Here is an 18,282-nt window from a genome sequence, read left to right as displayed (position 1 = left end):
ATTTCGGGTAAAATATGTAAGTAAATTCATATAATATTATATTTAAAATAAATAAAATCGCAAAATAACTCTAAACATACTTACAAGAAAAAAATGGTTAAGTCATAATATTACATAATGGATGACTTAGCCATTTTTTAGTAGTAGCTTAGTAGTAGTAAATTATATTATTATGATTTACTACGTAAATAAGTTTTTGTGTTGTTATGACTATAATTTATGATACGCAATAAGGTAAGTACTTACCCAGTTGATCTATGATTAAAGCTTAGGCTAATGTCAACACGATGGTCCCCGATTTTTTTACCTTAAACTACCTTTAAAGTTTAAACTACATTTATTTTATTTGCCTATCAATATGACGTTTACAGAGCCTATTCTTATTTTTGGCCTTGAATGTAGTTTTCCCAAAGAGTCTGTATAATTAAAATTAGAGGCCTGGTCTGAGTCAAGGGGATAACTGGATCCAGATCTCCCTGATAGGTGATTGATAACCATGTACAACTGTACAGTTGGTCCCTTTATTTCGACAAAGGTATTGCACCGTTAGGGAAATTGATTCCTAGGCAGCTGACAGACCAACGTCATTTGGTCGGATCATGTCAATTCAATGTTAGCTGTGATCGGTCGGATGGGTTTGACATAACGCGACCAAATTACTTAGGTCTGCCATCATTTATTCTGCCTATGAATCAACTTCTCTGATAGTACATATTATTATTATATTTGTGACCCCCCCCCCCCCCCCAAACTTTGTGACCTCCAAAACCTCGTAACAATTTACTACGTAACTTCAAATTCTTTATTAAGAATATAACATGCAACTATTTCTGTGCGTTCATAAATCGCACGTAGAGACTAGAGATAGTTAGGTTCTGCACGCTCTTTCCCCAGGGAGACATCGTACCGAGTGCGTCCCGCGAGAAATTACCCTCGCAAGGACGCGTTTCAAATAGATTGATAATAAACTATCAGTTGCACTAGAAGTATTGAATATACACACACTGGCAAAATTAGCGGAACATAGGTAAAAAGGGCCAAAACTTGAACTCAAGTGGGTCGGGCTGTCTGAAAGCCTTTTTTATAGCTTCTAAGCTCATTCAAGAAATAAAATATTGAACAAAACTGGCAAGTTGACAGGTTTTTATACCAATTATGCCCTAATAAGTGTTTTTCGATTATTGACGTTGTAAGTGTTCCTGATAAGAATGGCGTTTTAGCGGGGTGCAAGGTGTGCTCAGCTCATTTGATTGTTTGGTTTTTGGAAGAACACATTGCTTAGATACAAAATTAGTGATTTCCCAGCATCTGCTACAGCTAGAGCTGTAACCACGATAGAGAAAGGTCACACCTACCGTTCGGTCAGTCAGGCCTCAGGTGTGTCGGCTTCCGTGGTTCATCGTAACTTTCAACGCTTCAGAGAGACTGGATATATACGTTCGGAGACGAGAACAAGGCAGATGTCGGGTGACAATGGTTCAGGATGACCATTTTGTAAGGAAATAAAACTTAAGAAATCGACCTCAAACTGCTATGCAGACACGAAACCTGTCGGAACAGGTCCAAGATGAACGTGTAAGTGATTGTACAGTAAGAAGAAGACTCAAAGAAGTTAAATTAAACTCAAAAGTGCCAGCAAGGGCACTAAAACTTGAGACAGGACACCGAAGAGCCAGGCTAAGATTTGCGCGTGAACATCAAAATTAGACAAGTGAGTGAAATCTTGTGCTGTACAGTGATAGGAGCAAATTCTGTGTACATTGTATTGACAGGCGATAAAGAATGTGGATAAATCATAAGGAAAGCTACAGGCCATCAAACTTACCGGAAACAGTGGCCTATGATGCAGGCTTCGTAATGGTTTGGAGTTGCATATGATTTGGAGCCCGCATGGAGCTGATGATTATAGATGATGGTACTTTGACAGTACAGGGCTATAGCACCGACATCCTGGAACTGCATGGTGTGCTTTTTATACAGTTTTAGGTAGTAATTTCAATTTTATGTGCGTCCATAGAGTAAGAAAATCGGGCATTATTACCTAAACGATGCTGGCGTAGCCCAGGTGGAGAGGCCAGCGTGGTCTACGGATGTGGATCCGATTGAAGACGTGTGGCACATCAATGGGTGAATGGTAGGAGTTAAAATTCCAGCTCCAAAATGTGTCCAGGAGCTCGAGTTGTCGCTACTGGAGGAGTAGGAGAATATCCCACAGGAAATGATTGACAATTAAAATGCGAGCATGGAATGGCGTATCCAGGCCCTCTTGAGATCCATAGAAGGCATTACACGCTTTTAACATGGCATTTCTTTAATAAAATGGAGAATTTATCTTAAAAACTTACTACTGAAATTTCAAAGATTTTCTTAATTTTTTGATTTTTGCTGATTTTTTTCTATTTATCACGTTTTTATGCCCTAAATTTATATAAAATTTATTTTTTAATAATCAATTAGTAAATAAATAAATAAATATATAAAAATCAGTGAACAATTTAAAAAAAAATTGAAAATTTTGTTATGTTCCTCTAATTTTGCCGGTGTGTTTATTATGTCTACAATATACTTGCTACTTAATCCAATTCCTTTTGGTAACGCCTCCGTGGTGCAGTGGTTTAGAGCGCGACTACTAGTACTATTATCTATTCTGTGGCGCGGCTCCTGACTCGGAGGTTGTGGGTTCGATTTCCACGTTGGAAACATGTTATTTCCAAGTTTGGTTAGGACAATGCAGGCTGATTACCTGATTGTCTGACAAGTAAGATGATCCATGCATCGGATGAGCATGTAAAAAGTCGGTCCTGCGCCTGATCTCTCGCCAGTTTTGTCGGTCGTCCGTCCCACTGGGTTATGAGAGTAAAGGAATAGAGAGTGATCTTGTGTACTGCGCATACATTTGGGCACTATAAAATTTCTCCTGCCTAACTGGCCTGTTATCAATGAAACCGGCCATCGTCACCGAAACCGGTGTGGGAGTTATTATTATTATCAGATTTTAATAAAGAAATATCAATGAAGCTTCTTTGCTAAGGGGCCTGACTCTACATAAGCTGAGAAGATAACAGAGAAGAACGATGTTTCAAATTCGTTGTAAGTGACGAATACCTTAACCTTGAGAAACAGGCGCTATATTATTATAAAAGTAGTACAATATTATACATTTATCTTACACATAAAATACAAATCAGTAGACCACCTCCCATCTTATACAAATGACATTATGATAACATTATTACAAATTAGATAAAGGCATGTACGATAAGAGTGCTTAGACTCAGATGCCTAATATGGGCCAAAAGTCATAACCTCTGTGAGTCGGGTTAGGCCCGTGTATCTCAGAACTGATTCATTTTAACACGTGATAAATTTAAGTGCATCACCATGTTAAACCGCAAAATTAACTACCAATAGAAATAAAACGAAGTGGGATGATTTAATTATAAATCTGGGGGCACGGCAGTGCCCCCGCCAAGTCGAGCAAAAAAGCGGCCGTACCATCCTTTTCTCGAACCAATTCAGGCTCTTTTTGACCCCCTATCATTGGATAAGCCAACAAGCCTGAATTTTCAGTTGCTAAGCAAGCATTGTATAAACACGGTATATTTAACATTTTATTCAATTTGAACGAGTAGTTTAAGAGCTGTAACTTGTTAAAGTTTCTTAATTTTGTCACTGACTGACTAACTGACTGACTGACCGATCACCAAAAGTCTAAGGCACTTCTAGCAGACATAGAACCTTCAAACTTAGAATATAATTAGTGTTTAGTGTCTAAATCAAGGAAAAATTCAAATATTTCAAATTTTCTGTCCAGTTTTCTAGATACACTAACTTCGTAAATAACTTTGTAATCCCATATAAATATATAGGATTACAAAGTTAAATTTGCGGTTTATGGATCATTTTACCCATACCATCAATATCTCCGGTTTATCGTCGGTAGAGAGATATCTAGCTAGTGTTTAGTGTCTTAATCATGGGAAAACCTAATAAACATTTCATAATTACTGTCCAGTTTTCTTTTCCTTTCTCTAACTTCGTGAACAACTTTGTAATCCCATATAATTATAACATGTATAAGATTACAAAGTTACATTACTTGCAATTTATGAATCATTGTACCGGTAACATCGATATTTCTGTACGTATTTATAATCGAAGGAGTAATAGCCGTAGATAGGTTTCTATATATATGAAGCAATAGATTTTGTCCGCGGCTTCGCTCGCGTGGAATTTAAAATCGCGTAAAATACGAATATTCTTGTAAACCTCCTTTGGAAACCTGACGTTTTTTTATAGTAGTAAAAGGTACCAAAAAGGAGAAAAGTGGGACTCTACAAAAAGAAGTGAGATCCCATCAAAAACATCCTGTAAAAAATTAAAAGAAATTTAAAAAAACCCCCGCCAAACAACTTTAAAAAGTAATGAAATAATATTTACTGCCTTTAAGTTCAAATAATTCCTAACTTGTGTAAAGTAATATTTTAGTCCATAATTGTTGTCACGGTGTGTCGGGACTCGGGGGACCGCCAATTAAACTACAACCTACAACCGCCAAGTCGCTGATTATCTAAATTCGGTTCCCTGTAAACTGCGGGGCTAAAATGGTCGCTTTGAAGAATCATGATATGAATCATAATATGATTCATTTTTCTAAAATCGCAAAATGCAACTTTGCTTGCAATTCATTTCTGTATTTTTGTACTGATTTGACATTTGTCAGTTTGACAGTTTTGACAATTCATTTGCTGAATTGATGAGAGGAATTGCTAAATGTGACCATTTTAGCCCCACTGATCCTTAAACTATAATGTTATGTGTAATCTCAAATCAAACATCTACATTTACAAAATTAAATACACAAAATTAAATTAAGAAATTTAAAAAAAACCCCCGCCAAATAACTTTAAAAAGTAATGAAATAATATATGATAACTTTAAGTTTAAATAATTCCTAAGTGTAAAGTGATATTTTAGTCCATAATTGTTGTCACGGTGTGTCGGGGGACCGCCAACAGTGTCTTTTGCATTTTGTATCGCCATGTCACTGATTGTCTCGATTCGGTTCGCTGTGAACTATAATGTTATGTGAAATCAAACATCTACATTAGCGGTCCCCCGACACACCTTGACAACAATTATTATAGACTAAAATATCACTTTACACTTAGGAATTATTTAAACTTAAAGTCAGTAAGATATATTATTTCATTACTTTTTAAAGTTGTTTGGCGGGGGTTTTTTAATTTTCTTAATTTAATTTTATTAACATTGATATGATAATAACTTACGTTCTAACTTGAGACAGAAGGCCCCCTAGGTAGGGACTGAATAAATTAACCGACTTGGTATTGCATGGATCTCATAAATTTTTACGGTATAAAAAATAAGTTGCGAGACTTGGTTTTTTTACAGGATGTTTTTGATGGGATTTTATTTACGGTACCTACTTGAATTACATAGCTGTGGAAACTGTTGGACAAAACTTTTTGACACAGGATGATTTTGATAGTTTCAAAATGTGTTGTTGTGACCAATTATTATTATTTACTAGAGATCGCAAATGGTCGAAATTCGACATCAGATAAAAAATAAATTGATAAGTTTCAAACAACGCTTTTTATTGATATTCTATTGTCAAAAATTTGCGACAGTCACAGATTAATAAAGTCAAATGATGACAGACTGGCCGTGTAATAAATGTCTAAGCGCCGCGCCGTACTAAGAGACATTAAGTTATGATTAACCTTCAATTAAATGAAGAGTTTGACAGATAATGTATGGGGCTTATGTCAAAATTTTGAATTAATTACATTTAAGTAATTAATGTTCCACTCTGAGTGCGGCAGTAACAGTATTATCTATTTTCAATTTGACATCCAATGACATATTATTAACAACAGACTTCAACCGTAAATATTATAGGAGACAATTCGTATGTTGTCCCTAGTGTGTAACATACACACACGTAGTGTGTGTATGTTTTATTTGTTAAAGAAATATATTATGATAAAAGCATAATTTCAAAATAATATTAGCTCGATGCACTCCTTCACCATATAAACTTTAACTGTGCGAAATTTCATGCACCTACGTTTCTCAATTTTTCGACCGACTTCCAAAAAGGAGGAGGTAATAATTTCGGCTGTATGTATCTTTTTTGTATGTTCAACGATTACTCAGACGTTTATGATCTGATTTTCAAAATTTTTTTTGCGTTGTATAGGGTTTAGCTCGAATTTGGTACCATGTTCACAAAAGTGGTGATCTGATGATGGGATCCATGGAATCGAGGGGACTCCTTGAAATTTGTCTACAAACATAAAGTGTTTCAATTTTTTCTGAAGCATTCGAAGTAAATACTACCAAAAAGTAAGTTTTTGTACCAGGTTAAACCCTGGATCTGAAGGTACCCAACAGAACTTTTGAAACCTTATAGATACAGAATTATACAATGTGGTGACATTATGACCCAATTATTAGTACTTTTCTTGATATTTTGCATCGAAGCTGATGTTTTGGATGATTATTTCGCTGTTCGTGGACAGATTTTTAAAATTCTTATGTTGTTAAAACTGAAACATATGTTACAAATAAGTGAAATTTCAGACAAAGGTGTATCTTGATCCGAAGGACTGAACAGAAATCCTGAACCTTTAACGATAAAATTTTGGAAATTCCAACATGGCTTAGATAACTTCAAGCATTTAGTACTACAATTCCGCTTACAGTAACATAATGTGAATATGTAGTTAACATTCGTAGTGGTATTTACGCATGAAGTCTTATCTTGTAAAATAACTAAAAAGAGTAAAATTATTATTTTTTAACAAATATTTAAACCGACTTCCAAGGTAAAAATAATAGTCTTAAAAAATATATACCAGCCCATAATATATTTGACATAGAACTTAGCCAGTACCGACTTCTAAAGAATGAAAATTGAGAACGGAATTATTGGTTGAGGTTTAGTCGAATTTCGAAAAAGGCGCTAATGAAGAATAAGAATTATTTCATACTTTTTAGATCATATTTTCAAGACTTTTATTTTTACCTTGGAAGTTGGTTTCAATTTTTTCTTAGAAAATAATAATCGTAAAAAGGGTTACAAAGTTTAGCTCGCGTATGATTCGGTGAAAACGGTCGAAAACATTCATGTCAAAATATTTGGTTTAAAATTGTTATTTGATGTGTTCATGAAACCGCAGACAAGGTGAACAACATCTTATCTGGGGGCACGGGAGTGCCCCCGCCAAGATGAGCCAAGCGAAGCGCGCAAGGGCACTACCTACCTTTTCTCGAAACGTTTCGTCGTATTTTTGAACCCTCGTAACCCCTTTGGTTTGAATGATGCCAGATAGTTGAAATTTTTAAGATATAATGACATGGGTATAGTTATTAAATGCGCAATTTTGAATATCGTAGCTATTATACTTTAGATTTTATAGGTGTCCAAAAATCCACAATAATTTGGTCACTGACTCACCGATCATCAAAACTGTTAGGGTACTTCCTGAAGTCTTAGAAAGCTGAAATTTGGTATGTAACATAATATTAGTACTGAAACAACATAAAAATTATCAAACCCAACTTAACCTATATCCGTACCATTATAGAGCAAAATTTGTGTTTTTTGTATGGGAGCCCCCCTTAATTTTCTATTTTATTTTAATATTTTTATTGATATAGAGCAAAAAAGGCCAAAAAATCACGTTTGTTGTATGGGAGCCCCCCTTAAATATAAATTTCATTTTGTTTTTAGTATTTGTTATTACGGCGGCAACAGATATACATAATCTGTGAAAATTTCAACTCTCTAGCTATTACCGTTCTTAAGTTACAGCCTGGAGACAGACAGACGGACAGACAAATTCTGTTTTTTGTATGGGAGCCCCCTCATTTTTTATTTTATTTAATAGATATATGTATATATATATATATATCTATTAAATTTATATATTAATTATATATTAATAGATATATATATATATATATATATATATATATATATATATATATATATATATATATATATATATATATATATATATATATATATATATATATATATATATATATATATATATATATATATATATATTACAAATAAAATAAAAAAATTGAGGGGGCTCCCATACAAAAAACAGAATTTTTGGCCTATTTTTGGTCTAAAAACGGTACGGAATCCTTCGTGCGCGAGTCTGACTCGCACTTGGCAGATTATTATTCAGATTATGTGCCCAGTTGTGAATTTAACATTTATGATGATCTAAAAAAGTGCACAAATCCACTATAGTAGTCCAAAAAATTAGAAACACTGTTGCGACTTGTGACCCCACTAAACAGACTAAACTACACGCATCAAGATAGTGATTAGTGATCTATCCTTTGCGCTGCGCATTTAATTAAGATATGAATCACGATGTAAACAACAGATAGAATTGGTTTTTAAAAATATATTTTGTTTATTTAGTAAGGAAGCAACAATTGAAAGGGCAAGTACGTAAATGCAATTATTTTGAGTGCCTTGTTTTAATTTCAATGCGTAAAGTTCTTTTGAGTTTAAACTCGTGAGATGACGTCACGTCGTGAGTGTCATCGAATGTAGAGCCACACGTGTCGCGTGTGCATCGTTCGTGCCAACGTAAAGTTCAATAATTCAGATCCCAACCAGGCGCGGTCCGAAGGGGGGGGGGGGGGGTCACAGGGGACATGACCCCCCCACCCCCAAAACCTAAGGTCAAATTGAAAAATCTCAAAATCTTGCCAAATAATAAAAGAAAATTTCTAGCTATCCCCTAACCGCCACTGCATCCGACCTTAGACAGAGCCTGTCAACCCAGAACCGTCCGAGGGCGCAGATAAAAAAAAAATATTGGTGTAGTGACTAGTGAGTGACCCCTCCCAAAATTTCAGGCTGCGACCGCGCCTGACCCCAACGCGACGCGTAGATGCATTTCTAAATTTTCACTGAATTTACAGGTTTCAATTGCGTGCGACGTCTAGCATATCTGTCAAATCCATACCAATTTTGAAATGCATCTGTCTACGCGTCGCGTTGCGGTCTGAATTGACCCTTTGATGACGTCGTGAATGTCATCGGACGCAGAGCTACACGTGTCGCGTACTGCATCGTCCGTGCCAAGTGCCAACGTAAAGGTAGGGACACATAATATCATTGCGATGCTTGCGTTTGTTTCTTAATTTATGATGTAAGTAAAGAAAAATAATTCGACAGATCTGTGGCTCAGTGGATGAGCGAGTTATATTTGTCGTCATATAAGATAACTATAATAATAATTGTCTTCAGCGTACAATATTATGTTCTTCTATCTTCTTCAATAGTTGAGCCGTTATTATAGTTCTCGTCGAACTATAATAGCGGCTCAATTGCACTGTAAATGCTAAATATTTAATACTCATAGCTCATACATTTTCTTAATCTGCACATTAAATAATTCTTAGCCTGTGAGTTCTATCAGTGTAGAAATATTAAGAAGATGTTGTACGTTAGTCACAACTGTCACCTTGGCCCTATAAAAGTATTATCCAATGACTGACATCCGTGTCTCGGGATTGATATATTTTGATTGTATGATTTCTCTTTAACCAGCCTATGTCAGGCTCATCGTAAATGCCCGGGTTACCTTGTGTATTCTATCGACATATTGCGCAATAGTAGAATAACTTCTAGAGTCTAGAGTCTAGACCATCTATCCCCAACCGGCGGCCCGCCGGGACTTTGTAGCCCGCGTGTTAAGCCATTTTTGACCGACTTCCAAAAAGGAGGAGGTAATACGTTCGGCTGTATGTATCTTTTTTTTGTATGTTCAACGTTTACTCAGCCGTTTGTGGTCCGATTTTCAAAATTCTTTTTGTGTTGTATAGGCTTGACTCGAATTTGGTACCATATTCACAAAAGTGGTGATCTGATGATGGGATCCTTGAGGAATCGAGGGGACTTCAAGGGATTTCATTTTTTTCTGAAGTATTCGAGGCACATGCTACCAAAAAGTAAAACTTCACACCAGGTTATACCCTGGATCCGAAGGTACCCAACAGAACTTTTAAATCCCTATAGATACATGATTGGGGATGTTTGCGTTGTTTAAACCACTGAAAGCATAAGCCAATATATCAACTTGATTAATCATTATCATCAAAATTATAATTTTTATTTTTTATTTTTTATGAAATAAGGGGGCAAACGAGCAAATTATATTTATAACGGCATTTGGTCGGCTTATATCAATGTTAGCTGGGACCGGTCTAATGGATTTGACTTAACGTGACCAAATTACTTAGATCCGCCATCTGCCGAGGAATTAACTCTTCTCTGATAGTACATCAGAGATTAGCTACATTACTACCAATTCCATCTCTTAAAAATTAAAAATAACATATTTCATTATAAACATGCGTTTTTCTCAAGTCTTAATAGCTTATTATATTAATATATTATGTTACAGACCAATATAGGCAAATAATATTATCAACCTATATGTATAAATAGAAGTCAAGTCAACATTTAGGTTCTTCACTGTCACTATATAAAAAAACTAGCTGTTGCCCGCGACTTCGTCCGCGTGGACTTCAGTTTATAGCGCGCGATGTAAACAAAATTGGTGTCAAAAGCTTTTATAAAAAAACCCTGGTACCCCTTAAATCAACACAGCTGTGCAGTGTGCACACAATAAGTATTTCATTTTTTTATATTAAACTTTATATTTTATGCCAAATTTTAAAGCTTATTTAGCCCTCCAATTACACAACTTTACCCATAAACTATTTATCATTGATAGATTTAAGGATACGTCACTGCACAGATAAAGTACTAAGTTATTTAATACCGTAGAATAGATATAACAATCGAAAAAAATCGAAACAGAAATGTAAGATGATACCACGTCTTATAGAAAGACTTGAGCAAGCGTCAGCGCGATGTAGAAGACGCACGGCGCCATCTATTATGAATTGTTGGAACTAACTTAATTTGAACAAATTTACGCATTTTCACCCCCTTACAACCCTTTTTTCCAGTAAAAAAGTAGCCTTTCTCAGGCTTTAGAGTATCTGTATACAAAATTTCATTACAATCGGTTCGGAAGTTTTGGCGTTTGGCGTGAAAGCGAGACTGACAGACAGACAGACAGACAGACAGACAGAGATACTTTTGGCGTTTGGCGTGAAAGCGAGACTGACAGACAGACAGAGATACTTTCGCATTTATAATATTAGTATAGATTATGTGCACACTGCACAGCTGTTTTTGGGTATTTTGATTAATTAAGGGCCGCGCTACACCGGAATGGCGCTGCCATGCGAGGCGAGCACTTTCAGCGCTGCCACTCCGGTGTAGCGCGGCCCTAAGAGGGGTACCACTTACCAGGGTTTTAAAAAGTTTTTAAATTTGACACAAATTTTGTTGACACCGCGCGCTATAAACTATTAACTAAAGTCCACGCAGACGATGTCGCGGGCAACAGCTAGTTATGAATAAAAACAATATTATATAGTAAAGTAGGTATGATTAGTTCTGTTACAATAATAAAGTAAAAATAAAACGCCATCTGTTTTTATATATTAGAATTAAAATGTTGATTGCATTGATATATTTTCTGGATGGAATATAGGCCAACACGGTACACTCGAACTCCTTTATTTTAGAGCGCCTTCTGTTGTCAACTTGTCACATATATTAGAAATGCAGTAGGAGTTCTATAAGATAAGATAGATTGATTATTATTATACCAAGTGATAATATTATTAAACATAATATTCTAACGTATTAAAAACTATAAACAAAAACATACTAACTAATAAGTATGATTAGTTCTATGTTACAATAAAGTAAAAAATAAAACGCCATCTGCTGAATCGTATTAGAACTAAAATGTTCATTGCATCGATATATTTCTGGATTTTTTATAATATTATACATAAAATATGTTAAAGATTTTTGAAATTTTATTTTAATACACATCCAAGACCCAGGAACATTGAAAACTTTTTGTTCCGCCTGCGGGACTCGAACCCAGGACCCCCGGGATGAGCGCTGGCCACGCGCAATGCGAATTCATTTTCATCGATATTTTCATGGAAATAAGATATTTTCCCACATCAAAATGTAGCCTATGTCCTTTCTCAGACTCTAGAATAACTGTGTACAAAATTTCATTGCAATCGGTTCAGTAGTTTTGGCGTGAAAGCAAGACAGACAGACAGACAGACAGAGATACTTTCGCATTTATAATATTAGTATGGATTAAACATTTTCATACATCCACAGATTACGATAGTGGACTTCGTTTCGTAACGCACATCGTAGGCTCCCATTGATTTCTGTTGACCCCTGGGGGTTCAGCTGGACCACTTTGGGAATTACTGATCAACACAATAATAATATTATAATAAAAATTGGCCAAGTGCGAGTCGGAGTTATAGAGCATAAATTGGCCAAAACTGTATTTTTGTATGGGAAATTAAATTTTTATTTTAAGTATTTAAATATTATTATTAATTATTGAAGTACACATATATTTTAGGCCTTTGTAAAAATTTCAAGTGCCTATTGCCATTAATCATTATTGATATCGAGCAAAAAAGGCCAAAAAAATCACGTTTCTTGTATGGGTCTCCCTTAAATATTATTATTATTTTGTTTTAAGTATTTGTTGTTATAATATAGCGGAAACATATATACTCAATCTGTGAAAATTTTAGAAGTCTAGCTATAGCGGTTCTTGAGTTACAGCCTGGAGACACACAGACAGACAGACGGACAGACAACGAAGTCTTAGTAATAGGGACCCTATTACTTTTTGGGTACGGTTAAGGTTTTTACCCTTTGGGTACGGAACCCTTATAAAATATGAATCTAGTTAAGATTAACCATATAATATTGCAGTGTCTTGTATTTTTTAGGGTTCCACACCCAAAGGGTAAAAACGGTACCCTATTACTGAGACTTCGATGTATGTCCGTCTGTCCGTCTGTCCATATGTCTCTCCGTCTTAAATTTTCACAGATTGTGTATATCTGTTGCCGCTATAACAACAAATACTAAAAACAAAATAAAATAAATATTTAAGGGGGGCTCCCATACAACAAACAAGTTTTTTTTTGCCTTTTTGGTCGTTATCAATAATAGTAGCAGGTAGGCACTTGAAAAACTCACAATATTCCTAATTATATTTGTACTTCAATAAATAATAATAAAATTAAAATAAAATAAATATTTAAGGGGGCTCCCATACAAAAAATTCAATTTTTTACCAACTTTCGCTCAATATCGGTACGGAACCCTTCGCGCGCAAGTCTGACTCAAACTTGGCCGATTAATAATGTATATTGTACTTATGTGTAGTAAAATGAATATCTCTTCAGTGTTAATGCACCTCGTAGTACCTCGTAGCAAGGTCTACGCTTACGTCCGCAGCCAATAGATATATTACTTATTAGACTACTAGTTAAGGTGCAATGTACAATAATTATTAATCTGCCTCATTCTCACAGATTCGCAGCGTTTAATATAGTATGTAACGCTATTATAGAAGTTCTGATTCATACGACACACGTTTTCGCGTCAAGGTTACGATATTGTTTACGAAATTCACGATCGTAGTAGTTCCTACTTACTATAATCGATCATAGTTTATAGTAATGCCCAATTTTAATAGTATTGTAGTATAGTAACACAACATAATAATATGGTTCAACATGTTTTAAAACTAAATATATTTTAAGTAAATTAAAATATATTTTGTTAATGTCGCATAATAGGTATAATAGGTTAAATATTATTATTTTAATGAATTAATACTCTTAACTTTTAAGTTCTTTATTTTTGGCACATATCTTTTAGTATTTTTTTTTTTACTGTTATCGATGTGTTATCAAGGTTATCAGAAGATTTTGCCACCTTATCACTGAAATTCAGACGTTTTGGTTTATTTGTTTAGTAGGATATTATTAATTAGTAATTACCTAGTCGAAATGGAGTAAGTTCTTTTAATAATAATAATAATAATAATAAGACAGACAGACAAGACCGTGCATCACAACAGACCAGATATAACACTCCATGACAAACAAAACCGAACAGTCTACCTGATAGACATCGCTATACCCAACACACACAACCTCACAAGCACCCATACAAATAAAGTAACTAAATACACCGATCTCACAATAGAAATAAAATCACAGTGGAAAGTAAACTCAGTCAAAACCGTACCCATAATTATTTCAACCACTGGCATCATACCGAAAACATTACATACGTCCCTCAAAACACTCGACATTCATCCACTCACGTACATCACCTTACAAAAAGCGGTCATTCTCAATACATGCCGCATCGTTCGTAAATTCCTATCAATTAATGATTAAACTGTTCCATCACCTGAAGTTGCTTGGCCACAAGCCCGCAACTTTAGTACACCCCGCAGGGGAGAAAAGAAATATTAAAAAAACATAATAATAATAATAATAATAATATCTATGGACGCTTCACACCACGTCAGTCTGGCCCCGTGCTAAGTACCTAAAGGACTTGTGTTACAGGTACCAGACAACGGAAATATATTTAATACTTTTATACTATACATATATTTAAGATTTTTATTATATCATACACATATTTAATATACATTTGTCTCTCCCGGGTCTGGACCCGGGAACATTGAAAACTTTTTGTTCCGTCGGCGGGATTCGAACCCGCGACCCCCGGCTTGAGCTACCGACGCGCACCACTGAGCCACAGAGGTTTTTTGCTTTCTGTTTTAATGGGGTTAATATATTACCAATCAAAGTAATGTTTTACGTGACATGAATAACTTAATATTACTTGACATCGTTATTTCTGTTATTATTATGGTAGCAAAAAGCTTATTCGAAAGTTTGGTTTATTCATATTATCATAATATTAATACGTGAACGAAAAACTTTGTGACCGTTTTACAATTATTTTTAACAAAAAATTAAAACCGACTTCCAAGGTAAAAACAATAATAACATCCTTATAATATGAACTAAAAAGTATACTTATTAAATAATGTTTCCTATCTAATAGTGCCTTTTTCCGTATTCGGCTAAACCTCAACTATTTCTGTACTCAATCTTCATCATTTTGAAGTCGGTACCAGATAGCTGAATCTTCAGTTTGCCAGAATGCCAGAAAAATTATTTAATACTTTTTAGTTCATATTATAAGGATGTTATTATTGTTTTTACCTTGGAAGTCGGTTTTAATTTTTTGTTAAAAAAATAATTTCACTCTTTTTAGTTACCTAGTAAACTATCGCGTAGGTACTATACGTAGAATAATTAATACACTATATTATTCTACGTATCTTATTACAAGCTCATCGGTGAGCGAGACACAATAGAATAACAATAGATTTCCAAGAATCCACGATCGAAGGATTAATATTTAGGAGTATAATCAGTAAAACCGTTTCGGAGGAGCAAGGACACGAAAATTTTAAATAATTTATGAAGATAAGAAGATGTAAGGTGCATTGGGGTAACTTCGGAAGAAAAAAAAATGGGGATATTCCGAAAATGGCAAATAATTACCAAACAGAAAGTAATTTTGAGCTCTGGCTACATTAACCGAGACGCCAATTTAATCACCTCCCCCACTTCCTTTCCCTCGAGCCGTCAGCCGGCAGTGTATGTGCGCTAAGTTCATTTTTTCGCGCCAAGTGCAATTTTATGATTTTTTTGGGATTATCGAAATTATCGAAATTACCCCGTATTGTTTTACACAGAAATTAGGTAAGTTACGTAATATTTTGTTTGTTTTAAAGAAGCTTTGACGTTTTTTGCTTTCCTAAGAATAGGTTATGTTGCTCTAGCCATGATTTTTAATAAACATTCGAAATAACCCCAGTGGGGTAAATTTGCTAACGAAATTTCCCCAAAATTTTTTTCATAATATAATATTTGGGCAGGGGTGCGCAACATAATATAATATTCCGATTTGATGGTCCTAAAATATGGATTGTTCTATTTGTAGGACAAGGTTACTCTTGAATTATATAACTATAATAACCTATCATTATACAAAAAAACAGCTTATTAGGGTACCGTTTTAGTCGTTTTAGTTCACTAATCGACAAAACTTAGTTGACTACGGAACCCTAAAACGCACCCCTAACCAGCTGATTTTCTGTATATTTATAGGTTAATAGTTCTATCTCTGTTAGCTACCACTTTCGTTGGCTTTTTTATTGTTCTTATTCTATTTATTTCTTTGCTCCAAATGTTGAGGACATCTGCATCCCCGATGGGGTAATTTCGAAAATTTTTCGGTACAAAACTTAGTTTGGTGTCTTCTATGGCTTGTATGCACAATGTTTTTGTATGGGGTAAAATAGAATAAAAATAAATATGTGCCTTAAATGTATTTTTACATTAGGTCGTGTTTCGGCTATAATTCGAAATTACCCCTTGAGCATTCGAAATTACCCATGAAAAGTAGAAATAGGGTTATATTTTAAAGGGGTAGTTATATAAGAATCTGTAAATACTTTTGAACTAAAAAATATACAATTCACATGGAAATATGTTTATTATAACTAAAATGTTACAGTTATAGGTAACTATATATACAAATTCGTCTTCTAAAGTTGAAACAATGACACAATATACTCACTCTTCCAAAAACTTTACGAGATTGCCCCAATGCACCTTACTTATTTATTGTATTAAATATTAATATTAAAAGGCACTTATTTAAAGGGGCAGTTGTAAATTGCAGTTTTGGTAAGTTAAAAATTATAAATGGCACGTGTAATAACTAGTTTAGCAGTTAAAACTAAGCAGTAAAGTAAACAAAAATTAGTTATAAAAAATAATGAAATGGATCATTGAAAACATTATTGAACAGTAAAATAATTAAATGAGCGGTAAAAATTAATGAATGAGTGGTTACGTGCAGTGGGCAGTAACGAATCGGAATTTGTCAGTAAGAAATCTCATTCTAAGCAGTTTTTTAAATAATGAGATGGTAAAATATTATAATAAAATCCGCCAAGTGCGAGTCGAACTCGCCCATGGAGGGTTCCGTACCGTTATAAAGCGAAAGTAAGACGGTCCCCCGCTGCGCTCGCTCGGCTTCCTCTGTGTTGTGGTCTAAGTTCTAACCTAACCTAACCTACTTTTGGACTTTCTAGATTGTGCTTGTTTTTGTTTTGGCGGGGGGCTGCGCCCCCCGAGCCCCTCTTTGGGGGGCCGTGCCCCCCCGTCCCCCCGCTTCAGTAACCTAGGTTAAGTAGGCCTTCTGTTAAGAGGCCGGGTGCCATCGAAATTCTCATATACGTATAACGTAATACCAAAATCATTTTCTCATACGAAAATATTTAACATTTTTGAGTTGTTTTTCAGCTTAAAATAGTAATTACCAAGGTTCCTGCACAAAATTTTACTACAAAATATTTAAACACTAAAAATATTTTTAGTGTTTAAATATATTGTAGTAAATTTACTACTAAATATTTAAACACAAAAAAATAGTTTTTAGAGTATTAATATTTTGTAATAAATTTACTATTTATTTATATATTATTACGTACAAATTACAATACTGCGTGCGAGCCAGTGATGCAAGCGCATGGCAATCGTAAACACGCAACGCTTTTGGTCCGCAGCCCAACTCACCTGACTGCAACGATTCGTCGCTCCGCCCCCATTCGAATTCGCGCGCATTTAACAATCTGTAGTTTTCATTAAAATACGTATCAAAATATAAAATATAAACCCACAAATAGAATATCAGTAACCAATAATCATTAATAAAGCAGCTCACAAAAGTTTGCTCAAAGTGTACTTTTTAGTAGTTCGTAATGTATAACCTCACTTAGAAAAATTGAATCTATCTTTAATATTGAAGTTGCCCGCTATATATTTCCAGTCGCTCACTTAGTAATACAGTCGCTCGGATAGAATTTTAATATCTGAAATAGATTAATCACAATACACTTTTTGTAAGCTCATTCTGGATTTCATTATAAATCAATATTAGTCGTTAGTTTCGTTTACTTTTCGCTTACTCAAATTCATACCGCTCAAGTTATTAAAACAGTATGTTCATCATCAGTCGCTAAGTAATTTTTTATTCGCTCATTTTATTATTTCCCTATATAAAACTCAAAGGTGACTGACTGACTGATTGACATAGTGATCTATCAACGCACAGCCCAAACCACTGGACGGATCGGGCTGAAATTTGGCATGCAGGTAGATTTATGACGTAGGCATCCGCTAAGAAAGGATTTT

The 18,282-nt window shown here is 34.7% G+C and overlaps 1 protein-coding gene across 4 annotated transcripts in view; it reads left to right on the top strand.

Moving 5' to 3' along the window:
* Positions 1-18,282, top strand: part of LOC121736953 (protein peste-like) — an 88,725-nt gene that overhangs the window by 15,674 nt on the left and 54,769 nt on the right. Inside the window, exon 1 of one of the 4 annotated variants that reach the window (XM_042128444.1) lies at positions 8,482-8,499. The exons of the other annotated variants lie outside the window; for them this stretch is intronic. The gene's annotated coding sequence lies outside the window, so the exon portion shown is untranslated. Of the gene's footprint in view, positions 1-8,481; positions 8,500-18,282 lie in introns of those variants that run through there. 4 annotated transcript variants of the gene reach the window in all.

This window comes from Aricia agestis, chromosome 2 (assembly GCF_905147365.1).
Source record: "Aricia agestis chromosome 2, ilAriAges1.1, whole genome shotgun sequence".
Lineage (NCBI taxonomy): Eukaryota > Metazoa > Arthropoda > Insecta > Lepidoptera > Lycaenidae > Aricia > Aricia agestis.
The sequence above is the reverse complement of the archived record's forward strand: the minus strand, read 5'-3'. Positions and strand labels throughout refer to the sequence as shown.